Raw genomic sequence first — 27837 nt, forward strand, 5'->3', positions numbered from 1 at the left:
CTGGACAATTCTGTGGTTCTGCTGAGTTCTTCGGAGAATGACCTTCAGCGTACGCAGGAGCAGCAGACACTTAGCAAACAGCAGTTTTTCTCTGCTGAAAAAACTGGAGCGCCCCCTCTGGTCTGGGAGAAGTTTGCCCCAAACAGGGGTCTCCCTGGGATTAGTAATTATTATTATGATGATATTCGTGCAATGGCTGCCTAACTGACTGAAATTATTGGTAAATCAAGTATAATCGTCTTTGGGTCTGACTGCATGGACGTTACAATGAAGATATTTCACTTCATAGCTCCCCCTACTGGAGGCCAAAGGCATTACCAGCGGAGCAGCGCACAATCAACCCAAACTAATGATTTCTGCTCTTTTGTTGTTTTGCGTTGGTGGCACACAATGACACACAATGGAGTGTGTGTTGGAGGTCAGAGGTTAACGTCACTGCTGCCTGATGGAAAAAGGCCTCACTGAAACACTTCATGGGTTTATGATCTCTCTGTGCACACCGTCAGTCCACCTGTGGCTCTTTTTTTTTTTTTTTTTCTTTTTTTTTGTCTGTCCCATTTGGTTCTTTAGCCGTCAGAATTGTTGTCTGAAGACCAACAAGGATACCCAGTGGATTTATTTTGCCAAATGGATCATCATGGCATTGCCGTATTGGTCCATTTGATCAACCTTTGTTGTTATTATTTATTTTATTTTCAGTTGTTACAGATGGGACAGACATGATTGGGGGATAGGAAAGAGAGGAAGGAAAAGAAAAACAGAAGGGAAGAGGGACAGTGAGAAAGGGCACTTACAAAGACAAAGAGAAAAAGAAAAAAAAATCTCCTGGATCACCTGTTGAGAGAAAAAGAAGAGAAAACAAGCAAAAAAAAAACCAAAGCAACATACTAAACACAACACCATCACGTTAATCTAGCTAAGTGTGAACAGCAGTAAATACTAAATATTGAATGTTGTTGTGCAGCACAGACAGCGCACAATGTGCTTTGAAGTAGCAGCTAAGAAAGGTGTAGTTTATGTCTACGAACAGTGAACACCCGTGTGCACACCTGTGTGGATCAGCGCGCTTGTATACAAAAGGTTTCTCCATGTAATGGTCTGCTAGAGGGTGTGGGGGGCCATAGCCCCGTCCCCCAGGGCATGAAGCAGGCATGGAGAAGATCCAGGCTCCAGACATCCAGAGGCCCCAGAGTGCGAGAGCCCAAGGTGGACCACCGGAGGGGCATCCGTGCCACCCTCCTGGGAAGGGCTGAGGAGATCCCCAGACGAGGGGTCACCCAGTAGCCACGGAGCAGAAGCCAGAGGGGGCTGCACTGGCGTGCCCGCCAGCTCTGCCGGCAGCCAGCTGTGCCAGAGTGAACCGAGCCGCAGACCCCGAGGCCGGAGGCCCGGGGGTCCCCTTTGCCCCGGAAGAGGCCTGACCGAGCGACAGGCACCAGGCCCCGCCAAGTAGCCACTGGGAGTGAGCTGGTGCATACCTGAGCGCCCAGCCCCGGACACCAAGAACCACCAATGCACCGACCCCTGAGGGCATCAGTCACTGGCAGGGAGTGCGGTGAGGGGAGATAGACCTCCACACTTTGGAGGGCCTGGGAGTTCCCAGAGAGGTGGAGTCTAAGACCCGACCTGACATATAGACACAGACAAGCAGGCACACACAGACACAAACATGCATTCCCACCCTCATGCTCTCATATACAAACACTCAGCACTCACCCAACTTAGTAATAGACATAAATGGACATGTACACACAATCACACTCCCCAAACATACTCTATACCCCGGGTCCAGGTACCCTCGCCCCCAGAGGGGGAAACGGCACCCAGACCCAAGAGATGTGACCCTTTCCCCCGGGGTGGAGGCAAGCAGACCGCCCCAGGCCTCGCAGAAGCAGGGAGGCCAATCTGTCAGCCAACACCTCCTCCCAGCCCCCTGCCCCGATGGCTAGTAGAGAACGGGGGTGTGTGAAGACCCCATACCTCCCTCCTCCCGCTCATGTGTAGTGTAGCTGCGTGTTGTTCTAAAGTGCATTTAAAACAAGGGAGGGCATGGTGCTGCTGCCAGAGAGCAGCAGGTGTTAGCACGGCCCCTCCCGAGAACCCTCAATGTCTACATGGATTTAAAATTGAGAGGTGGGCACCGGTGCCAGAGGTAAGGTTGAATACACAGACCGTCCACTGGACGCCGTTAACGTGGTCACCCTCAAGGCCCTATATATATATGTGTGTGTTATGAGAGTGTGAGTAATGTGGATGTCTAAGTTGTGGAATAAAATTGAGGCACAGGTGGCCAGAAGGGGACAGAGGGGGGGGGAATGCCTCCCCTGCACCCTGGTGACACACCCGCACCCCAAGGCCCTACCTGTGTGGGTGGGTGTGGTGGAGCGGGAAGAGGGAGGCAGCCGGGGATGGGGAGGAAAAGAAGGGAGGGGCAAGATGCCCCTCCCTAGGGCCAGCTCCCCCGCTGACCCCAGTAGGCACCCCCGTCCTCTGGTACCCACCAAGGCAAGGGAGCCCAGGCCCATCCAGACCGGGGCCTACGGTAGCAGCACCGCCAAGCCCCACAGGACCCGGGGCAGCCCACCTGACCCCACCGCAGAGGAAACTGTACCCACCCCAACATTCAATCATCTCCAGACTACACAAGACAACAGACACCCAGGTTAGGTTTATTCTCCACCTCTCCTATGTCTCTCCCCCACCTGCAGAGTGGACTTCTGCAAGGATGGAACAACCTCCCTGCCAGTTGAAGAGCCCCCCAGTTAGGCCGATGTACCAGAGGCCCCCTGCGCCAGGGCTGAGCCCCTGTGCGCCCACCCGCCCACAACCTCGGCGACACACCGACAAGGACCGAAGCCCCCAAGGCCCAGCCAGAGCCCCATCACGGAGACGAAGCACCCCCGAACCCCAAGCCCCCCCGCCTGCCCCGGATCCACTCAGGGGCAGCCAGGCTACCAGGCCAGTAACCTACGTCCGCCAGTACAGACCATCCCCCAGCCCCCACTGCACGCAGCCACGAGGAGAACACCCTCTAAGAGCGACCAGAGCCACTAACCAGGTTATGACCACAACCCCCCGGGTTGAGCCCTCCAGGGATAACGTCTCTAGGGGTTCTCCAGGCGCCCTAAGCCCATCCCAACCTCCACATCAACCACAATAGCTAAGGCGGGACCAAACCACGACCCCCCACCCCCGCTAGGTGATGGAGCCGATCAAAGGAGCCCAGAGGGATTGATCAAATGTGGTGGCAGAGGCTGTATCAAGACTAATGTGATCTATTAGATGGTTTCTATATTGGCTAGAATTAAGATTATTTTTATTTTTCCAGTTCATGAGGATCGTTTTCTTGGCGATGCATAGGGCAGTAAAAACCATGTGGACTGTATTAGTTTCTGTAGTGACATCATCCAATTTTCCCAACAAGCATACTAAAGGGGAGGCTGGAATGTTACATTTCAGACACTTTGATAAGTCTTCACATATCTCACGCCAAAACTTCTGCACTGGTGGACAGAACCAAAGAGCGTGGATGTAATTGTCTGGTGTATTGCCTTGACAGTGTGAGCAGTTGTTGGAAGATGTAAAGCCCATCTTGAACATCCGATGACCAGTATAGTGCACTCTATGTACTATTTTGTATTGTATTAATTGCAGACTGGGATTTTTAATCAATTTAAAGGTTTTTAAGCACACCTGAGACCAGAAGTTTTGGTCTAAGCTTACTGATAAATCTGCTTCCCACTTTACAATAGGAAGGGATATTGATTCATCTACCCCTGTGGCTCTTTGTTCACTAAACCTTCCTTCTGTGTGTGTTTCTGGTGTTTCTTCACAGCTAACGACTGTTTGTTGCCCTCCACCCTCCTCCAACGCTGGACTGAGAGGACAACAGGAGCTGCAGATAAACAGCAGCTCTAATGAACAATCAATCTATTCAAACTATAATTGATCTGTTTGTTCAGGGGAATCAGCATATTTGATTAACAGACACTAGAGGAGGTTCAAGACGAGGTCAAAGCGCTTCTGAGGAGGCGTTGTGTCAGCGCAGACCTCACTGCAGACATACGAGATACACGATGCTGAGGGCTTCTCATCACCTGCTCATATGTGATGGATGGTTTTACGTCTGAGAACAGATCCCACCGTGTTTGCTTGGATGCACCGTGGGACGCACCGGGAATCACATCCTGGGTGTGTCTGATGGAAACAGGAAGGAGGAGAAACCCGACAGGCAGAAACAGTCCAGCGCTTTCATTAAACGGAGACAAAAACATCAGAGACGAGCGATCTGACAACATGACAAGAAACTGGAGAAGACGGTAGGTACATATACTGGGCGGACATGGGAACAGGAAACATGTGATCATGTGGGTGTAGGCAGGAGTCTTTTGTGGATCAGTCACAGGAATATCAATCACCGTGGCTCACCTTCAGCTTCACCTGTTCGCTGATTCCTTTTATTTTAAATAGTTTGTTTTTTCTCTCTCTGGTTGGATTAGGCATTAAAACTGTGTTTTTTATGGAGGTTTGGATTAAAATAAACTCTTCCACAACAGGAACCCTGCAATTTGAAAAAAGAAAAGCTGGGAGCAGCAGACTCAGCTCACATGCAATGACCCGAAGCTTCCCAGACTCCTGGGGACTCCATAAGACGGTCACTGTTGGAAACATATTTAACTGCATGGTCTCTGCAGTTGTCAGCAGATTTTTACAGAATTCCTCCTGGAATGCTGACGTTAGTTAAGGATCAGCTGTGTCCCTGTCAGGATGTGGACCCAAATGCAGGATCCCAGAAACCAGGAGTGAAACACAGCTTTAATGCTGAACTCGTTCAAAAATACAGAACAGCAGTTGAACAGGAGACACAACCGGTGAAAACACAGCTGAGGGTAACTAACCTAATGAGTCTGAAAGGGAAGCTGACCTAGACACAAGACACACAGAATAAATAACACACACACACACACACACACACACACACACACACACACACACACACACACACACACACGCCTACACACACACACACACACACACACACACACACACTGTGTTTCTAACTGTAATGGAGGAAACTCTGAGACAATAATTATCAGGAAGAAGAGCCTCCAAAAACTCCAGCTGATAAGAATGAAATCGTGACAGCACAGAACCCGGGGACCATGACAAAGTCCGTCTTTGAGGACATTTTTAGTGAAAAGGTGGGAGGACGAGCAGAAGCCAACAAACTCTGATCATCAGGAATTAATCACCATTTTGTGCCACTGCCAAAACGCTAACCCACGACTGTGTCGGCGTTATATTACGGGAAACGGGGCAATGCTAATTTCAGAGCTCCAAAACCCCCCAAAAACCTGCACACTGAAGGACAATAACTTCAAGATGGACTCTCACTGTCAGATAAAGACATCCAAGAAGACCTGCTGTGTGGCTGAGACGCACCTGTGGCTTTGAAGAAACCCCAGCACCTGACTGACAACAGCAGCAGCAGTTGCGGCTTCCACTGACCCGTCAATCTTGTGCTGATTGTTGCTTCTTTGACAATCTGACCTCCAAACTGAGTCTCAGTTGCGAGTCTGCTTCCATGGAAATGACACAAATCTCCGCTCGTCTGTGAAGCTCACCGCACCAGTGACTCAGTTCAGTTGTCCACCTTCGTTAGGCCCAATCAGCCGAGCGTGCACCAGCCCTGCGAGCTGCGCGGCTGAATGCCAGATCGGTCTTTATTACTCAGCCGAGCCTCAGAGATCAAATAAACTGAACGAACAGATGCGCTCGCGGCTATCTTTGCAGTCAGCTGGTAGCAGAGCGCTCACTCTGAACCTATGACCTGTTTTTTAAATGCGTGTGACTGCGTGTGGAGGCGAGCGACCCGCTGCAGCCTTTTATTGAGCCGCTGTCATTCTGCTGCTTTCTGCTGATGGATTTTTGAGCCTTTCAGAGTGTTGATGTCGCCCACGACACTGATCGCCTCATGACTGTCAGAGTTTCTCCAAACAGCCACAAAGTTGACTTTTTAAAGTTTTAAGGAGATATTACCTGTCATGCACGAACTCGGGGGTTACGCAGGTCACTGGCAGCATGTAAAGATCTCTCCCTTTGGCCTTTAGACGGCTCTCGGTGAACAGCGTCAGACTTTGATAGTCCTGTCCTGTTTCCAGCCCTCTCCCTCTCTCTTTGTGTTCGGGGACTCGACTCTCACTCTGACACTTTGGGAATGGACTGCCACTCTTGCCTTCACCCTTTGTCTCCATTTTACTCCATTTTGACTCGCCTAAAGCCAATCTCTCCCTCTGCCTCATTCTTTGTCTCTCTTGCCGTCATGCTGCGTCTCTGACTCCATTTCTTCGTGTCACTCAGCAGAACCCGAGCGCTTCTCTGACCTTTTCCTTCGTCGTCTCTTCCTGTCACAGAATCTTTGAATAAAACATAGACCAAAGACATTTTCATTGACCTCTGGCACCTTCGATGCAGTGTGAAGTGGCCACTTTCACACCTTATAAAAATCTGACTGAAACTCGTGAGAATAATCTACAGTCTCGCCCTCAGGCTGAAATCTGCACAGGGAGCTCAAATTGAAAGAAGCGATCAAATGCCAGAACAGGATTACAGCGATATGATCGTGTGATCCAGAGCTTACCTCACATACTGAACAGGAGAAATAATGTTCGAGTGGACGGAGTGGATAAAGTGTCTGCAGCGTTGCACTGCACACACATAAGGAAAAGCTGCTGTCCCAAATGAATGCATTATCTCAGTTTATGCTGTTACTGCCGCTCAGATCACCCGTCAGGTAAAGCGTGCAGTGTTATTCCATCCAGTGTGCTGCGTAACTTTGTGTTTAACCCTGACTCTTCAGTCTTAAGGAAAACCCTTCACTTCACACCAAACTACAATCAGCAGGTACAAAACCACCGCCCACCGACAGGTCTGTGGAAACAGCATCACCACAGCCTCACACTGATAGTAAGAGACTGGAATTTTTTCCTGATGATGAGAAATGTGAATTCTTAGAAGCAACTTTTTTTTTTTTTTTAACTTGCTGCAACATTTCTCTCACGGTCCTGGGTCCATTCATTGAAATATTTATTGAAAAATATATATTTGATTCTGGGTTTGTTTGTCTTCCCTCCTCTTGTATCTGCTGTATTAAGTTCTTTCATGTCTGTTTTCTCTGTTTAGTGTCTCACTTCCTGTTTTATTTTGATAGCTAGTAGTTCTCTGAGCTTGGCTTGTCTCATCGTCTGTGATTTAGTCCAGCTGTGTGTTGTTCCCTCCAGCTTCCCTGATTACCCTTCAGTGCATATAGAGTATGTTGCTGTCTCCTCTTGTCGTTTTTGGCCTTATATGTGACCTTTTAGTGCAAACAGCCTTTTATTCTCTGCAGGAATGCCTTCAGTGATTTCATGGGATGCATAATTGTAACTACAGTCAGATCTTCGAGTGTCATCACAGACAGTTGCTTCTTTGAGCCTGCATCACAAATTTAACCTGTTCAAACTGTCTGTGCTGCAAATTCTGCCTCTCTCTGCACTGTTGGGTTGATTTTTTCAGATGATCACGACCTTCACGTTTCAGCTTTGGATAAATTAATAAAGCTGGAGTTCCTGTTGGTCTGTGTTCATAGTTTAGGCCACATCCATCACAGCAGACCTGACAGCAGCCATGTAATTGCATCCAGAGCAGGCGAGCTGGCTGGTCTTTACTCTTTATTATGTGTGCAATGAGCAGCATGTTCATTGCCTTCATCTGCCACGAAGGCCTCGTTGATGAACGCGTTATCTGCTGATGTGCAGCGAGTCATTAAAACTTATTAGCCTGACGAGAAGCTGAAGCTTGTAGTCTGAGCTTTCAGACCCTCCTGCACCTCCACTGTTACTCTGGGAGCTCCTCTGCTTTTTATCCTGTCAGAGCCGGAGCAGAGAAAGAGGCCTGTCAGCTGCTGATTCCTCTGCACAGTCCCCAGCAATCATACTGATTAATCACAGGGCTGCAGGGCCACTTCGTATTGCTTCTTAAACCTCCCTACAGTTGGAGAGGTGCAGTTTCCCTCGAGGAGTTCGCTTCACTTGGCCCAACAATGGCTGTAGCTCACCTCGCTCCATCTGTGCTGTGTGACTGGCCTCGGGCTCAGCAGTCCATCTTCCAGAGTTTCATTATACAACAGTTCACGCTGCCTTAAAAAGATATCAGCCTGAGTGAGACTGACATGTTCGCTGCTCCTTTCTTTCCTTTCTTCTTATTTATTTGCAAAACACAAAAGATGAATAAAAAAAGATATTTTAAAGAAAGTTATTGTGATGAAAGAGAGCCCAGCCTGCTAAGGAGCTAGCAGAGCATTACAGTGATTTATAATTTAAAGCTGACCATTAGCTCAGTCAGCACAGGGAGGATGACACTGAGCGTACTGCTGAGCACATTTCAGACGCTCGACTTCTGTGTGTCGCTCACCTTTGAGGTGGGCACATGGACATGAAAGTAAAACTGCTCCTCGTTATCTTAAAGATGAAACTGCAGGCTGCGCTGCTTCCCTCGGCATTCGCAGCCAACGCAGCGACACCAGTTTCTGGAACTTTCACTTTAGTAACCTGAAAGCAGCCATATGATTGGTCAGATGATGTCATCAAAGGTTCTAACAGCACAAACATGGCCCAGAGGTCCCAGAGTTCACCTTTGCCGGACACGTGACGAACTGCAGAAAAGCGGAGTCCATGTCAGGTTTCCGAGTGTGGGCATGAGTCTGTCTGCAGACCCAACGTGTTTTAAACCGAGTCTGAGTAAAAATGCACGATTTCCATCGAGCTGCACCAGCTGGGTGAAGCTGAGCTAACATCAGCCCTCATTTGTTCTTACCGTTTCAAAAATAGTGCTGAATTGTCAGCAGGTCCAGGGTGTCCTCACAAACAATTAGCCAGTGTATCAGTGCAGAGACCTTACATCGACGGCTCATCTTTCCTGACAGATAATCACATGAAGGAGGACAAATGTGCTGTAGTGCTGCCTATTAATTACATTCCCTTTTGAAAGCCCCAGTTAGCTGATGGAGGGTCAGGAAGGAAGCCAATTTGGCAGATACAGCCCGAGTCTGAGGCTCATTTCAGCTAATCTTATTATTTCTGTCTTAAATACAGTCCATTAAAGCTGGAGAGATACATGACGTGACAATGTACTGTCCTGTAATACTACTGCCTTCACCTGCAACCATGGCTGCTAATGAGCATCAATTAGATGACTGTATAGTTAATATGATAGCTCCCTCACTTTGAAGCTGAACATTAATAATCACTAATCCTGTTTGAAACTGAGTGTTTTTCTGCTTTTGCTGTTATACGTTTCATTTTTCATCATCAGTGATGATTAACTGGAATAATTAGAGTTCATTGGAGCTGTTAGAGGACACCACACCACCTTTTTATTACGGCCTTAGTGATAAGGTAGACTCCATTTGGCTCTCTTCCCGTTAATATACTGCACGGGGGAAGAGATGGAATTAATCTTTTCATGTGAGCCCGAGCAGAAGGGAGAATCCGAGTGTTAGAAACCAGACGGCACTGCCATCACAGGGATTTTTCCTTCAGACTCTCGGCCGTCGTCGTTTAATTATCTGCAAAAAAAAAAAAGATAAATGGGCCAAAAATGTTTTTGTGCACATAGAAATGTGCTCTTTTTAACTCCCAAAGTGCATTTAGGCGCCAAACGCACAATCGTTCAAAAAACCATTGAAACAGGTTCTGTCACTTCATTTAATATGAAACATGACACCAAGCATACAACAGGACGAAGCGTGGAGGCTCGAGAGAAATCAACAGGAAACATACTGATTTTTATATTTAAACAAAATTAGGTGTGTGTGTGTGTGTGTGTGTGTGTGTGTGTGTGTGTGTGTGTGTGTGTGTGTGTGTGTGTGAGAGAGAGAGAGAGAGAGACTATTCAATGCAGAAATGAGAGGAGACATGGACAGACAAATAAATACATAAACAAATAAATAATGATGACAAAAAGATGATGAAGAAAAAAAGAATAAAAACGGTAAATGAAAGGAAACAAACAAATAAATAAAAACATGCATAATAGAGTGAAAATGGGGGGGTGTCATTAGATCAGCCTTTACTCTGTGATGCAGAGAGAAGGTGGGAGCTGGATCTCTGAGGGGAGGAGGGGGGTCTGGTGCTGTGGTGGGTAACAGAGCCGTCGAGTTTGTCCACGGGAAATGTGGACCCGTATAAATTACGGCAGTAATTAGTGTGTTTGTTTTGATTCGTGGCCTGCCAATATGGTGCCGCGCTCCCACAATGCATTGCGACGTTACGTCAACTCCAAAGTCCTATAGCTCTCAGGAAGGGGGGGAAGAGGCAGGAAGCAGTCTTTAGGTGACACTGAGGAGGAGATAGAAGGGATGAAGGTTGCAAACTCTCCCTGTGGGGGGTTCAAAGATGAGCTGTGCCTTTTGTTCTGACCTGTATTTAAAGAAGTGCTGTGCTATTCATCTTTAGACACTGAGTACCAGCTGAAGGCCCTCTCTCTGTCATGTGCATGAGTATAAAGGTGTTGACTACCGCTGACCGTGTCTGCAGACTTTGTTAATTATATTTCCACGACACTGTGAAGGATTTTGCCGTGGGGTGAGCTTTTCCTCCTGACATTTCACACCATGTGTGCACCCACTCGTCTGTGTTAGTGTCACACAGAACGACACCGGTCAGGACGGGTTCACAGCCATCATCGCACAAGGTCACCGCGATCCCCGCCTCCATCTGTCACTGCCGTCACGCACACTCGTGCACGGGACATTATTCAGCCCATGACTCCAACGCCCAGCACCCGTTTCCCTCTCTCTCTCTCTCTCTCTCACTCACACACACACACACACACACACACACACACACACACACACACACACACACACACACACACACAGTTTCCAGCATGCACAAACAGACGCAGCCTGCCACTTTACGTCCATCTATCTTTGTCAGATCAGACCTCCAGTGATGAGGTGACATCCGAGGGCCATCACAGAGGAAAGAAAGCTCCCTCCACCTCATACAGCGCGTGTGTGTGTGTGTGTGTGTGGGTGTGTGTGTGTGTAAATGTGTGTGTGGGTACACTGATGTGCTCACACTGGCACATTGTGGGCACTCAGCACAACCTTTGCAAGAAGCGACAGACAGGCTGAGGATGGAGAGAAATGCATGACACATTTTTAGAATTAAGGCAGACGTGCAGGTGTGTAAATCTAACGCTCACTTTAAATTGTGTAGTGAAATAAGAGCATGCCATTTTTACAGCTTTTTCATTTCTTTGCAAAGTAACTGAACCCAGGTATGAGTAGCAGGTAGTGTGTAGTGTGTGTACTGTTTAAAGTGAGGAGCAGACATAAGAAATGTTTTAAGAGCTGCTGGCTTGTTTGTCAAGGACGCTGCTGCCTCGTTCATAAAAGAAACAATAGAAAGTAGATCCAGAGCAACATGCCTGAGGGAATTAGGAGTAGTGCAGGGATTTGTAGAACGATCTTATGAGTGGAAAGGCCTCCGGTATGTTTCAGAGGTTTTCTACATTCATCATAAAGTCTTTATGAGAGTCAGCAGTTCGAGTTTTTTCACTATGAAGGGCTTAAATCTGAGCAGGCTGGATTTTCATATATGACCTCATGAACAGCTTACAGATCATTTTGGGCAGATGTTAAAACTTCTTTTTCATTTTCATTTGAGTGTTTAGGGTTGAGGGGTAGATCCAGGCGGAGGTTTCAGTGTGGTGTTATCCTCAAGCTGTGAGGAAAGTGAATCTTTACTGGATAAAACAAGCTGGTGTGTTCCCATCAGCGCTGCTCTCTGTGTCCGTTACGTCCTGTGTGATCTTATGAAGCCTGCTCCAGCAAGAAGCTGGAGTTGGGAGCAGCTGGATCAGGGTGGGGTTGGACATCATTGTTTTCCTTCTTTTCAGGTGGAGGGGCTGATGATGTGCTCTGGCTTCTCTGCTTGTAACAGCATTTCCTCACTTGTTTCTCTATATCTGGGTGAGCTTTCTCTCTTTGTCTTTGTCTTGCTCGATGAAGGGTCTGCAGCTGTGCTCCCACCTGTTCCCTCATTACCTTTTGTATAAATTGCCTCTGTGTCGCCTGATCCTTTCAGTCTGTGTTCTCCTGTGATCTATGAATTTCTGACTTTGTTCTTTTGTGAGCGATCAGCATTAAAACTCTCATTGCTGCTGCTTCCTCGACAGGACAGGTGAGTGCAGCACAACACTGACTACAGAAGGTTTCAGAGCTCCTGCTGAGGGTGTGTAGTGGAGCAGCTGTGCTGTTACAGTATCTCAAGCCTGACTTTGTGGTAAAATGACATTCAAATCCATATAAATCAGAGACTTCAGAGTTTAACTTCAGAGTTTGGAGAACAGTAAACTCGTTCCAGATGAAATGAGTGAAAGTGTCTCACATCATTAGAAGACCAACAGTGTGGGCCGCGTTCACCCTCAGGAGCATGCTCCGCTGCCGACTGCAGAGCATCCAGCCGTCGTTTAGGTCTCCGAGTGTGGATCAAACCGAGCGAGCCGGTCGGTTAGTGAGCTTCAAATAAATGTAACACGCTTTCTTCTGTTACTCTTCTGTGGTTGATGCTCACCCCCAGGGCCTGTGTGTGTATCAGCACCTGAACAGGTGAAAGAGGTTAAACGTAGAAGTGGAAACACCTCAGGGGCCTGCAGGAGAACATTTGTTTTGTTCTGCTCTAAAGCAACGCGAGTCTTTGAACTGTCACAGCTTCACTGTACAGCAGCAGATAAACGGCGGTCTGACTGAAACAGCAGTTTGAATACGAGGAGGAACAACGAGGCAGCGATGGCTGGAAATGTGTTAGAAGACTAGAGAAGTGGGGAAATGCTGCCTTCGAGGCGAGCTTTCATGCTTTTGTGTGTCTGTGTGTAAAAGCCTGTTTATGTAGAGCTATGTGTGTCGGCGTCACGTACAGCTGAGGTCTTATGAGGGTTTATATTACAGCTATTAATCACGCTGAGCAGTCGAGGGCGTTTTTGCAGTCTGTGCTTCTCCATCTCCTCGTTTCTCTGGTTTTTGACGTCCACCACAGGCTCTCAAACACACCTTCAGTGTCCGCCTCGGCCACATTATCCCGTCTCTGTGAGCACCACGTATGAACACTGACTGCAGCTCAGCTAACGTCTGACTCTTTGAAAAGTTTAGCAGTCATGACTCAGATATTTTAATAAAAAAACATTTTCTATTCTCGTTGCTCTGCAGGATTATCAGCAAACCAAAAACTAGAAGCCATGTTTTTACTTTCAGTTTCTAATGTCACAGAGCAGAGGTCCCAGGATGGTGTGTGTGGTGTTTGCTACAGAATATGATGACAATATTATTACTATCAGTATTATTCATGCATGAACTTACCCTAAAAAATCAACCCTAGTCTATTTATTAACATTCTAGAGTGCGGATATGAAAGATAGTGACTGAGAGCTGGGCTGATGGGAACCAGGAGACAACCACGGCTGCCTCTGAAGGAAAATGTATTCCTCTCAGTTTCAGCTGGACTCGGTGAGCCTGACCTGGCTGATGGCTCCATCACACTGGAGTCAAAATGGGAACATCTTTGCCACAAGGAAAAACTGGTGGTTACCTGTGATTGTATTGAATTCTATTTGCAAGCACTTGCAGCGAGCAGTGATTGGTTCACACAGGTCACCTGATGTCACCTGACATCTGAGTTGGACTGACCGCCATCACTGTCAGTCAGGCTCGCAAACACCTGCAGTATAATTTATAAAGACTGATCGTTGCAGCATGATGACAGTCTGAGCCGGTCTCTGCAGGAGGTTACCTGCTGGGTATGTTCCTCATGAAAACCTCTGCTGCCTTTGTCAGTGGGCTTTTACATTTCTGTCCTGCAGCAACTACGATGTGATGATCAGGAATAATGACTGTATTATCACAAACACAGCTGCGATAACTCCAAACTCTGGGGAGGCCCTTTGGCACACTGTTAAAGGTACTGGAACCAGAGGCAGCAGAATATCATATTTCAGATTGTTTGAAAATTTCAGATGAGACGATGGAAACGAGGCGAGCACACAGAAACCTGCAGTTGTTAAAAGACATGAAAAAGGATGCGTCCTGAAACGCTTCACGCCCTTTGTGCCAACAAGTTGGAAAAGTGTTTTTTTTAATCAAAAGTAAAAAGATGATAAAGTTTATGATATTTAAATGATTTGGGGCATGAAACCATCTATAAACACACCAGCTTCAACATGAAGGAACAGGATGTTTCAGGAATCATTCTCGCAGCAGGTGAACACAGCCGTGGACATCTCCGGCCTCCACCCAGTCACTGCTGCACCCACTCAGTCGGTTGCTTGACTGCTGCAGCTTTTGGTCCTGAATCTAGTGTAGCGTTGCTTTGGCATGCAGATCTAACAGGTCTGCCTCTACGCTCTGCACTTTCTGGTTTATTTAAACCTCATTTTTTTTCTCATTAACTGAGCTATTGTGGCTAATGTTGCACTCCTTACCTCTGTCGTAGAGATTCTAGGAACAAAGGAGCTGAACAAATGTGGCAGATTCATCCAATCACGAGTCCGTGTCGATATCGTGGCGCAGGAGCCTGAATGAGCTCTAATGGACGGCGGAGAAAGTGCCGCAGATTGTTGTTAATTTGCTTTCCTCGTGTCATCCGCGTGTTTCCGCCGTGTGTCAGCTTCTCTAATCTTCCCTCTCAAAATGAATGCAAATCCAACAAAGTGAAAATCCCTTTTCTAAAAGCTGCTTTAATGCTTTCACTAAATTGGCCTGAATTTCAAGTGGAATATCTGAAACCCTGCATTATTCTGGATGAGCACAGGACCATGTTATAATGTCAAGGAAAGAATCTCCTAATAGAGATTAACTCTGACATGTGACTAATATAAAACAGCTGGAGGAAAAGCGAAGAGACGAGTCCCATTTTTCCAGTGCTTAGCAGGTTTATAGTATGTAACAGGCTGATATTAGAGGCACTCAGCAGTGTGTGAGGAACAAACGGCTTGATTACAGTCGTTGTCGATTCGACTGAATAAAATCGACTCGAGACTCTTTTATGTTCTTTCTTAAACATCAGAGGAAACAGCAGCCGCATGAAAGGAGCTGAAACACGTCCACGATTTCCTCGCCTGTTTTCTCTCTGTGATCTGACTTTGTGCTCTTTTGTTATATTTTTATAGTTTTTCCTCTCAGTTTGCATCGTCTCTGACTCTTTGTAGTCTTTACTTTTTACATCTACTGCAGGTCAGTTCATTAATCAGATGTGCATTTTGTGATGTCAGACAGTCCCATCTGAGTAACAGACTGTCTGATTGGCTAATCAGAAACTTGTATATTTCATTGCCTTGGCTGCACAGACAGTCTCACATCATCCCTGCGAAGGTTTTAAGTGACTCAAAGTTCAGTGAAACATCTGCTTAATTTGTTAAGTATGAAGTGATGACAACTAACTAAACAAACAGAGAAAAATGAAAGGAAAGTGCTGTGGAAGTAAAACCACCTTCATTAGAAGCTCACGTCTGCTCATCTGTTCAGACAACCACAGACAGCTGATGGCCAAACAGAGCATCAAACATGGATCACACGCCGCTTTTAGCTGTGAGGATCTTTCAGATTGGAACATTTAGAGACTCAGCCGGTGATTCTGATTACTTGAGAAGTCTCTTCAAACACTATATGATTTCTGGGAGCGGCGCTCAGCCATGTGAAGCAGGAAATGTCACTGTGCCCCGGCAAACATCACTGCAGCTGCTGTCAGAGCGTCCCAGCACAGAAACTTGCACGTTATCAGGTCAGTGTGGATTCCGTATCAGAGCTTTTCGTGAGGTTCCTCGAGGTTTTTCAAAGGTTTCCTGTTTAATACTGACTCTAATATTAGGAATCAGCCTCTCTCGCCTCGACTCTACAGCCCTGCTTTGGGGAGACAAAGCTCCAAACCTTTGCTTAGATCTTAATTTATAATAAGTCTGTTTGAATTTGCTTTATCAACAGTTCCACAACAGAAGGTTGAACAATGGTTTTCTTGATGGATGGATTTACATGCAATCGGTCTGCTAATGTACTCTATCAAATAAATACAGGATGGACAGACTCATAAAACATGCAGACACAGCCAACGGTCAGGCTGGTGGGACAACGGGGAGCTTTAAATTGGACTCTTCAAGTAATACAAAGCATTGCACAGTGTGACAGGAAAGCCCGATAACCAAATAATAACACACATTAACAGCATAAGAAACCTGGGAGAAGCTGAGGACCATAGTCTCAGACTAAGAGGTGCTGATTCTCATTCCCACACTGCCCCAGACCCCCGAGGGTGAGGCGGAGGAACCACCTGAACTAAACAGAACTACATCATCTGCAAAAAGCAGACATGAGATCCTGATACGGTCGAATGCTTTCAACACATCCCAGAGAGGATGAAGAGCTGGAGTTCAGCAACCAAATCACAGTGCTCCTCCTGAATCTGAGGTCGGGGCAGCAGGCAGACGCTCCTCTCCAGCACCCCGCGAGGCTGAGGAGTGTGATCTCTTCCAGTTGCATCGCTCTCTGGTTCTCCTTCATAAAGGTTGGAATCAGCACACAGATTTAGCTGTTCTCTTCCTTGAGGAGACAAAGTGTGGGCTGAACTGTGAATAATGCAGAGTTATCCTGTTGGAGAATCAAACTACAGAGCTGCAAACGTACAAAGTCCAACTTTTTGACAAGTTTCTTTCATTTTCTGTGGTTAACACTGAAAATGTCTCTCTGTTGTTAGAGTGAAAATGAGTGCAGTTTAATTCAGCAGTTAGTTCTAATTGGACTCATTTATTCTTTCAGCACCATGTTTCTGTGCAGCACAACGCAGCATCATTTACAAAGGCAAACATGAGGCGTGTGCCATGAATAAGGAATTAATTACTTGAACTGAATTAAACATTTAGATCACAGAAAGATCTGTTTGTGTAAACTCAATCACACCACCGGAGGTTAGCGAGCCTCGAAACATCAAAGTAAAAGCAGCAGGAAGACGGGCCCACTTCAGCTGATACCTGTCTACACATGGGACTGGGGAACCTCATACAGTGTGCACTAGTTAAGCTGCTTCAGCCTTCTGCAGGCCACTCTGCAACCCAGCTCCTCCCCTGCCCCTCCTCTGATGGAATCTGTCCAGGCTGATGCCTGCTCGGCTCTTTGATGCACTCGTGCTTCCAGAACTGTCAAATATAAATAAGTGCATGCGTGCAGGTGCGGCTCACTCAGGCTGCCTCATTAAACAGAACAAACAGAAATGTTTTGGCTCGTAACGTGGAATTGTTTGACTTTTAAAAGAGGAACTTGCTTTGAAAGAAGCAGGAACAAAACTACCTGGATCCAGATACAGAAGAAACAAAAGCATGAAAGAGCCAACACACACTCGTGTTTAAGAAACAACCAAAATAGAAAGGCGCTCTCCTCGCCCTGCCCCGCCTCGGGCTGTGAAACTCCCTCACACAACTTCTTTCAGCTGCCATCTCTCCCGATGCCGCCGCCGCCTCGACATGAAACGGGAGGAAGAGTACGCAAATCATCCCGAATTCTGTTTGAAGCATGACGTCAGTGGGAGGATGACGCCGGGAAACATCAGCCACGCAGCGGGAGAAGAGCAGTGAAGAAAATTTAAGAGGAGACTGAGACACAGAAACAGCAAAACTGAATAAACCAAATCTGGATGTTTGCTCAGGAGAGCTGCTTTTGCCCAAACAGGCCCGGAGATCTTCTGAAGGCACCATGAATATTTCAGCAGCTCGGAGATCAGGGTCAGACATCAAGGAGGAAGATGCCTGCACTGGGATAAAAGTCGCCGTCCCTCATACGTCTCCGGCTTCGACTTTCAGCCGCGTGTCAACACTCCAGGCGTCTGAGCCACGCTAGCTGCTCGGCTGTGTTTACTGCTGTCATCCACACTGAAATGTCTCCACGTTTATCGCTGTGATTGAGTTTATTCAGCTCCTACCGGACAGGCCTCGTACCTGTGTTCTACCCTGACATTAACAGGCTGCTGACGACCTGGTGGATGTTAAACTGCACGTTTCTGTTGAAAAATGTTTCTGCTTTTCAGAACCAGAAAGCGTCCCTGTGAGACGTGACTGAGGGCTTTGGAAACACTCTTCAGATGTTTTATTAAAAAAAGGAAAACTGTTGAAGGAAAACAAAACGACTCATGAAGAAGAACAAACAGCAACAGGAAGACATCCAGACACTCAGAGAGTCCATCACTGTGTGTGTGAGAGAGAGATAATAAGACAGACAGACTGACCTAAGGCATAAACAACATAACTGCACAATGAGTGTCTTTAAATGTGTGATTATGAGAAAAGGGCATATCGCAGCCTGTGATTGAACAGTTAATAAGTTTGGTAAACACACTCCTGTATTATGCAGGAAGCCACACACACACACACACACACACACACACTGCTCTGAAGCGGAGTAAAGGGCGGAGCTACTTGGCAAACAGCGGGGTAGCTCCGCCCCTAAACCAGCCCCTGCTCTCTGTTCCGTTCAGAGACGTGGAAACAGAGAGTTCAGTGACCTCTGAGATCAGCGTAGAAGGACGCTTATTTCCTCAGACTTTTATACAAACATGACCGACATCACGTTCAAGGTCATCCTCTTCTGCTCTGGACCATTTTCAGCAGTTTTTACTTCTTTCAGTGGAAGAAATGGAGTCCGCTCGCAAATGGAAAGAAGAGTTGGTGTGACCAAAAAACTGCACCGAGGCTCACAGTGAATACTGCTCCTGCTTTCACAGAAAACACAATGTGAACCATGAACATGACCAAAACGAGGAGCCATCTAAGTACACCTGAGAAGGATTTGCCTCTTACTGGTCTGCTCCTCTTAAGTGGTCACCCCCAGGTGGTCGTCGGAAAGAATCCAGAGACTTTTCAGTCCTGGAAGCTACGTCAGCCAGGTATGCAGGTTGCTGATGACGTAAACCTGATGAAAGCAAATCTGTAGCATCAAAGAGCTCTTCAACATCTGTCCTAAAGCAAAGTCCAGCTAATGGACCTTTAACCGCCTTCACCCACAGAGAAAACTCCTCCACACATGCACGCTCAAATTGATCTTCACTAATTCCTCAAGTTTCAGTTCATAATTAATAGCTGGGAGTTGAAACTTCACACAGACACTCCGTGTGCGCAGTTTCACACCCTGTATGTAACGTCTTCCTCCTCCCGGTGTGTTTGATTTTTCCAGGACTTTCCCAGCTTTTCCCTCCGTCTGTGTAATCCATCTCTTCTGCAGCAGCACGGATCAGATATTTATTATCTGTGGGCTCAAAAGAATCTGCCTACAAGGTCTGACAAAGAGGGGAGGGAGGGTGGGACGGAGGTCGGGGAGGGGGGCAAATTAGATTTTGGCAGGTATTATCCATTTCCGAGACATATGAATGTCCAAGGACATCGCTTCCAGGGTAAACAATGGCACGCGAGGAGGCTGGATAAATAAAAACGGCAGCAGATAAACTGCGGTGATGATTGCGGACTCGGTGAGGAATGAGCTCTGATATGGAGCCAGTGGCTGAGGGTGGGGAGGGGGTGTCGAGCTGTTGGTTTTGTTAATGATGGAGGTTCATTAGGAGGAGTTCTGGTCGTTAGTTTGGGGATAGTTTTTCTTTGCAGTGTTGTGTATTAACCTTCAAGTTGTACCGACTTTGGCCTTATTTGCAGCCGCTGTCTGTCTAAGAGTAATTACTGCAAAACTTTTGGAAATGTTTTGGTTGAGTATGTGAGACAGCAAGCAGCACAAACAAGCCCCGAGCTCAGCGTTAGAGGTAATGGAGAAACGAGCTGATGCAGAGCACAGCAGAGCTCCAATCTGCAGAACAACCTGGAGAGAAATGTCCCAATACGGCCGTCGATGCCCTCGGAATAAACGAGCTAATCACACAACGAGAGGTCAGCTTGCACGTCAACGTCTCTGTCTGTGGTTCACATTTGATGTGTTTTGTAGTTAACTTAGATCTGCCTGAAATGACTGAGAGCACAAAGACACAGGATAATGCTTTGTTCAATTCTGTGAGTGATGATATTAAAGCTTCTATAACTTTAGAAGAGAGAGGAGGAAAAGCTTATTTAAACACAGCTGACAAAGAAGAAGCTTTTTTTGATGCAGACACATTTTTATTTTGGCAAGCCTTTCAAATGAAGAATGAATCACCAAGATGCAAACAGCATAAAAACACTCATGCAAACGAGACAGAAACAATGACGGTGACAGACAGCTGACGAGACGGAGAGGAAGACGAGCAAGGGCGGAGACGAAGGAGTGAAGGCCACCGAACTGCCAGCTGGACCTCTGCAGACCCCACACCCCACAGACTCCCACTGTCAGGCTTCCATCACTCATTTCCTGCTCACTCACCACAGCCTGCTCATGAAGACTGACGGAGACTTCCAGATTTCCACCAACAGGATGATAAAGTCTGAAGCCATTGTTGCCACAGTAATAATAATAGTAATTCATGAGAGGCACCAACACTTGTAGACCTTCATCCATGTTTTATATACAGAGGGAAACCTGTATTCCTTCCACTGGCCAGCAGGGGGCGACTCCTCTGACTGTAAAACTACAGAGAACTTCTGCTCAGCTGATCTGAGCTCGGTGAACTCAGGCGCTGCTTTCAGGTCAGATTGAAGAAAACATTTTGGGAATTTTGGTCCCGTCAGTCAGAAAGACCGAGAGTGTTGGTAAAGGTGGGACCTTGTTAATGACAAGTCTCCATCACATGCCCGAGCGCTGCCCCTTACTTTACACTCAAATCCACCCCTCGCTCCATACATCCTGTTTCAGAACATCATTAAGCTCCACTCAGCTCCAGACATGAGAGCCTTTACATGAAGCAGCACCCTCAGAAGGAGACCCGAGAGAAGAGTACCAGTTTACTCTTCCATCTCCAACGAGCCTTCAGACCTTTGAAAGGGAGTACGAATTCTGAAAACGCTCACAGTGCAGCTGTTGGAGCCTTCAGATCCAGATTTAAAGCTCAAGACTTTCTAGAGAGAAAATGGCTCCAACCTCGAGCTGCTTCAGACTTACTGACTTCAACCTAACTTATGATAACTTTACATTAATGTTGAGTCCCAACATGTGACAGCAAGAAAACTCTCATTTTCTAACATGAGTAACTTCAGTGCACATTCAAGATAGCAGAGACGGAGTTCAGATCTCTGGATGTCTCAGGGATGCCTGTTTAAAACGGCTCAACATTAACCTTCAGTACGAGTCTGAGCTGAGCCTGTAATCCATCCTCAGCCCTAAACTGTGACATCTTTACTGGTGAGCAGCCTCCGCCGTGATGTTTATGAACTGTATATGCCACCGTAAAATCCTACAGGCTTTGATGAAGTGCTGATGTTCACTTTCAGACTCTTTCACTGAGCTAATAAACAAGCAGCTCGGATTATTTTAGTCTTGATATTAAAGTTATACTGTGTGGAGTTGCTGGGGACAAATGTACAAATATGCACAGACTGATAAAGAGAGACTGAGCCTGGAGTCATGAATCAGAGTAAAGCTTAGATCATCTTATGAGTTATTACAATTCACTTTTATTGATTTTTTTCACATCATGAACTCTAACCCCAACATTTCAGACTTCAACAAAATAAAAGATGAAAATCTTCACTTGTAGTGTGTGATGATGAAATGATGAGAACACAAAATGTATAGATATTTATGGCCAATAAAAGCATGTCTTATTTTCTGGGCTTGATATGTTGGCAGTTATTCCTGCAAGGGGGGATCCCGGAGATTCATAATTCATGCTAGAAGACTTTTAGGACAGTGGAAAAATGACATTTAGGACATTTTTCCACTTGTGCCAGTTTATTGTGATGCCCGATAATAAAAATGTAACAACTGCAAACACCGAATTCTATTTATCTTAATAAACTCACAGATGTTCTAAAACCTCCAACCTAAAGAAAGAAAATATACCCACCAGCAACCAAAGTTCTTCCAGCTCTTCAGGTTTTGGTCTCTGATCTTTCCAACATACTGTGGCTTCTGTGCAGGAATCTCACAGCCTGCGCGGTGGCAGCCAAACAAACTGTGAAATATTAAATATTACATAAAGGGGTAGAACTTCAGCACCATGGACAGCGCTGAGGCACCTGATGCGTTTACAGCTGAAGGAGTGTGGCGGTGGAGTGGAGGCGGGGTCGAGTGTCTGGCTTTCAGAGGACTGCCTGAGGTGGAGAGAGCGAGGAAGCAAGAGAGAGAGGGGAAACAGGGATTCTTGGAGGCGGGGTCACACACCGCCGTGCTGGGCTGAGAAGGATGTTAGAAACTCTACTTTACTCAAACATCTACATTTATTTGTATCCCATCAATGTATTTTTCAATAGTCATTAGCAACAATGACACGAGGGAAAGGGGAGAGAGGTCAGAGGTCAATGTCTGAGAGGAGAGGGAGAGAGAGAGACTCGCTAATACAAGCTGCAGCTAGTGGGAAGTGAATGTGTTACAAAACCAGTGGACTAACAAAGTGAAACAATTAACACCAGCACCAAGCATTCAGCCTGAGCTTCATCATCTGTTCAGAAACACCATCAGAAGCACTTCTAAGTATGTTCATAGAAAACAAACAAATTCAGGTGTGAAAAGTCAACGAATCACTGACTTAGGTGGGAAACGTTCTTCAGCACGATTTATGTACAGATCTGTGCATTCACCCTGTTTGTGAATGAGGCCCAGTGTAAAGGATCAAGCTGCTGCGATGGTCCAGTCAGAGTCCAGATCTCCACCTGACTGCAACGCTGTGGTGGGACCTTCAGAGAATGTGGATGCTGCAAACCTCGATGAGCTGAAGCAATGCCATGAAGACGAGTGGGCCAAAACTCCTCTGCAGTGGCGACAGAGAAGAAAACTATCACTGCAACTTGTTGCTGCTGAAGAAGTTTCTACAAGCTGCTGAATAATGAGCTGGACCCTAACAGGTTGGATGTACCCACAGTGACTTCACCTTTGCTGTTTTAAACCAGGTGAGACAAGCATGGACCACATTTAGCAATTTGTGTTTTACAAGGCAGTCCTCAATCATCCCAGGCTTTATTTTCCATCTCTGACAGGACCTTCATTTCCAAAACAAACTCCTCAGGCAGTTTTTACTTAGCTCAGAAGAGTCGCCCCCTGCTGGACATCAAAAATAATGTACTTTTAGGTACTTCAGTAGTGGAAACAGACTCCACCCTGGCTCAACGAAGAGAGAGGCAGCAGATGCCGCCTCCAGGCATCATTCAGTAATTGTGCTTTATAAAATAATTATTTACAAAGGTGAAATCCCACAAAGCTGGAGCTCGTGCACACAGCTCCCTCTCAAACTGAGGAACAAGATGGCGCACATGGGCAGAACACAGCAGGTGAAGCTCCAGCTTTGCTGTTTGGGAAGTTTTAGAATAAAATTTAAAATTAACGCATTAACGAGCTAACCATGCTAATGCATTGACGCTGTGCAGCCCCACGCATGGGGTGATCCGCGCTAACTCTGTAATGGAGATTTGTTGTGTTAATGAAGTTATTATAGTGTTAACGTCATTTTAATGAGATTATATAAATAATTATATATTTTCATAGTTTGAATTGAAATTGTTGCTGAATTAAGTTTTAATTCAAGTGTAACTTAATGTGGTGACTCTGGGGTAACGGCATCTCTTACAAGCAGAAATAATATTTCTGTGAATGAGGCAAACAAAAGCAGCTCTGAGGCTGCAGGTTTAATCATCTCTCCATCAGATACTCACTCAGCCTTGTGCTGAAAATCAGCAAGAAGAATGCTTTTCCACCTACAAGCTCTCAGCACGATGATACACTCACTCTGCTGAGCGAGATCGATTGTCTCGCTGTATATTTAAGCCGAGCCGGATCAATAAGGCAGATTTAACGGGGCTTGTTTTTATGCTGCAAACACATGAGTAGTGTGTATTGAAGCGTGTCATGAGAATGCACACACACACACACACAGTCAATGCCTTGTATTCATACTGCCAACATGCACACGTGAGATATGACTGCAGGTTTTTGTTCATTGACTTGAGTTGTGCACAAACACAAACACCGAGCTTTGGCCCGGTTTGGCCATGTTTCCTTCTCATATGTGTGTTCTTCTTCTTTTCCCATTATCCTGCAGATTTTAAAGCGGCTCTCACTCTGAAGTGCTGGAAAGTCACATGTTGATTATTCTCTCATTTCACCGCTACGTGTTTACCACTGACCTGAGCAGAGAGAGTTCGTCTGCATGGTGGTTTAGCCCTTTGGGACAGCATCAGTAATGGTAATGGAAGCGCGTGATCCAATCAGAGAGGCATTAAAGAAGCGCCAACATGCAGAAAATCCAATTCTGCTCTAATGTCGTGATAACAGGAGAGGAGAGGACGCTCATCAGCACATCATTTTGTCTCCAGAGAGCGTCTGAGCCCTCGCACAAATGAATCCCAACTAAACTCTTACAATACACGCAGCTCAGCAGCAGATGTGTTAGATTAACCATTAGCCCGTCTTATTGTAGGTATTTATGGCATCTAATTGAATGAAACTAAATGGTAATTTAAGAGGTGTTGGTATCTGTTCCCCGGAGCCTGGTTTCTGTGTATCTGTGATTAATGAAAATGCAGGTCTGCTGCAGATTCAGCTGTGCTGGTGCATGACAGTTGATCACTAAAACGTGGAAGCTGTTCCGATCTGAATGAGCTCCAGAGAAAGTGCGTAGCAGTAACGGAGCAAAGCTGAGTCACCAAGCCTAACAGCTCCGTGGATTCACAGACGGAGAGGACGCAAATCCAAAAAGCAAAAGCCGCTATTAACATAATCTGTGCCTGGGTGTCTTCCTCCTCTTACCCCAACCGGTCGCTGCAGATGGCTGCATTCATGTTAAAAAGGAGTTTTTCCTTCCCTCTGTTGCCAAAGTTCCTGCTCATAGGAGGTTGTCTGATTGTTGGGGTTTCTCTGTATTATTGTCATGTCAATTTAAAACACCTTGAGGCGGCTGTTGCTGTGATTCGGTGTTAAATAAATAACATTTAAAGTGGTTGGAGACCAGCTTTCAGTTTGTTCATGTTCTCTGTTTCCTGTTCTACTGTTTGCCTTTTGTCTCTGTGCATTATGTTCAGTTCTACTTCATGTGTGTTATTAGTCAGACTTTGTTCAGCTGTGTTCGCACCTGTTTCTATCATCATTAAACAAAAACCATCATTAAACCCTCAGTTTCTCCCAGTTCCTGGTCTTGTCATTGTCTAATATTCAGTTCAGTCAGCTTATGTTCTCTCCGTCCAGTCCTCAGTCTGCCTGCAAGTCCTGCATTTGGGTCCTCTCTTCTGTCTGTCCACACACCTGTGCTGACAGTTCCTGTGTGTGCCCACCAGGAGTGAACATAACGGTGATTGTATGCCCAGGGAGCCTAATTCATGAACAAACTTAACATAATGACACAGGAAGAAATATGGAGCAGAAACCCCCAAACAGAAGAAATATCGTTCACAGCACCGCCTATCTTCAGACGGACGTGAATATTCGCTTTATCTCTCATATCAGATGGTCCACAGTGCACAGTGTGGACAAAACCAGGATTCAGCAAGTTGTGTATAAGTTTTTGTCTGCCCCTTGAGTGTCACATGGATATTGTCTTTGTGCTGCTCTGATTTGCTCTGGAGGAATTTAAGCCCGACCCCAGAATTATTTGGTTTCTTTTACAGAAACTATTCCCACTGACCACTGGTAATCAGGTAGAGAATCATGTTTATATTGGGTTGGTTCGTGACCAGTTCTGGACATCTATACAACATCTGTAAATTGTGACAATTTGTCCTCAATTTGGACGTTCAATCATGACCCAGCTTGGACGTCAATATGGTGTTCAACATTTGAACTTTGGACTGGGTAATTTTTTTGGATGTCATGTGAAAACGCTGGACGACAGAGGCTATAGAAACAGTGTGAAAAAGTGTCTATAATGAGTCCAAGTTTGACAGTGAAAAGACATCCACAACTGTACATGGACGTCATATGGACGTCAACATGAGATGTTCAGTAGACGTTGAAAAAACAACATCGCCTGCCGTTACAAAACAATCCCTTTAGAGAACAAAACTCTACGTCTGAAAATGCCTTCTAAAAGACGTCACTTTGCACTGGGTTCAGTTTATCTGGAGAACATGAAAAAGTCATTGTTCCAATTCAAGCAGGTCACAAACACGAGCGTAGCCACAATCCTGTGTAATTATAAAAACCTATATCGGCATGCCATTTGAGCTGCTTTGGATCCCAGCGCTTCTTTTTCATGCCTGTCTTACTGTGTCACATTTGTTTTGTGCGGCCTGGCTGCTGCGTTCTCACCTGTTTTCTGCATATTCAACTAGAAGATCAGGACGATCCTGAACAGAAACATGGGTCCAAATATAAATGACTGCAGATGGAAACAAAAGGGTCCTTCAGAGTTCACTGTTTTCCATATTTTTCTAAAGACCTGCGACAGTTACAGTGTGGTTACTACAGATGATGGTGAAAGGTCCATAGAGCATAGCTGTCCCTGTTAATTCCATGTTATATATATATATATATATATTAACACACACAGAACAATAGATAAACACAAACATCCAAACACTGCCTGAAGGCTGAAATTCACCAACTGCCTGCGCATTGATTATCATTTAATTAAACATGCATTATCTTGTGCAGTATTTACATAGACACACACACACACACACACACTGCTGAAGGGTTAAGCAGCTTCGGGGAAAGGCCACATTTAATTACATCCTATGTATCCATCTCTGCGGCCTGAAACAATTACGAGTTAATGGAGAAAGTCACAGAGAGCAGCTCCTGAATGACTGTTGAATAATAATGTGTCACAGCTTTTTTTGTTTTTATAACTCACCTGTTTAAATTGTATTAAAGCTTTATTACATTAAAGTTCCCAGTTCTAGGGGGCGTGGCATCTTTGACTGACAGGTGGATGGCGACACAGGTGGCTGTAGCTGAAACTGCCTCCTAGGCTTCACATGAACTGGACCTCTGGACCGTGTTTGTGCTCTTGGAGCCTTTTGGAGCATTTTAATTGCATCATGTGACCAACAATATGGCTGCTGTGAGGCCTCAAGATGTCTCATCTCTTTCTCACATGCACAGCTGCTAGCTTTCCAAATGAAAGTTGCTATCTTGTGGTTGCACAAATGGGACAGATTAAATGTCAGAAATCAGTTTTGTTTCTTGTGTCTAAAGCTTTTGAGCAGTGGAGATGGATATTACATATATTTTTATTGCATTAAAGGACAAGAGCGTGATGGTAAAGTTCAAACTGCATCCAGGGCATCTGTTGTATGAGTTGCATGTATTACACTGAAAATGTTTCTTTGCAACTATCTGCACAGACAGCACGCTAATGCTAAGCTAGCCAAGAACCCAGAGTGATGATAAAGTTGAGTGCATGCAGACTCCAGCCCAGCTGCCAGAGCCTCAACTTCAACAGGCAACAAAGGCAGTGATGATCAGTCAGGCCACACCCACCGTTTCTACCTGTTCATGTTTATGTTTCTCCAGTAAAATCACCATGACAACCGCTCATCTCTGGGCTGGGTTACATCTTTGCTTTGTGCTGTCAGTGTTCATTATTTTTGTCATTACATGTTGATCTTATTAACTTATACTGTTAAGTGATAATTATGAGACAATTCATTTTATATAAAGTAGTGTAACTAATTTTTTTCTGAAATTAAGTAATTAAGTAGCAGTGTAGGGACTAACAACTAATAACATAGTTACTGTAGCGTGTTATTAAGTAACGC

General features: G+C 45.8%; 1 protein-coding gene across 5 annotated transcripts in view; it reads right to left on the reverse strand.

Moving 5' to 3' along the window:
• nicn1 (nicolin 1) overlaps window positions 1-27837 on the reverse strand; it is a 581340-nt gene that overhangs the window by 469850 nt on the left and 83653 nt on the right. The window contains exon 8 of one of the 5 annotated variants that reach the window (XM_063473298.1): window positions 5016-5050. The exons of the other annotated variants lie outside the window; for them this stretch is intronic. The gene's annotated coding sequence lies outside the window, so the exon portion shown is untranslated. Of the gene's footprint in view, window positions 1-5015; window positions 5051-27837 lie in introns of those variants that run through there. 5 annotated transcript variants of the gene reach the window in all.

This window comes from Pelmatolapia mariae, linkage group LG5 (assembly GCF_036321145.2).
Source record: "Pelmatolapia mariae isolate MD_Pm_ZW linkage group LG5, Pm_UMD_F_2, whole genome shotgun sequence".
Classification (NCBI taxonomy): Eukaryota; Metazoa; Chordata; class Actinopteri; order Cichliformes; family Cichlidae; genus Pelmatolapia; species Pelmatolapia mariae.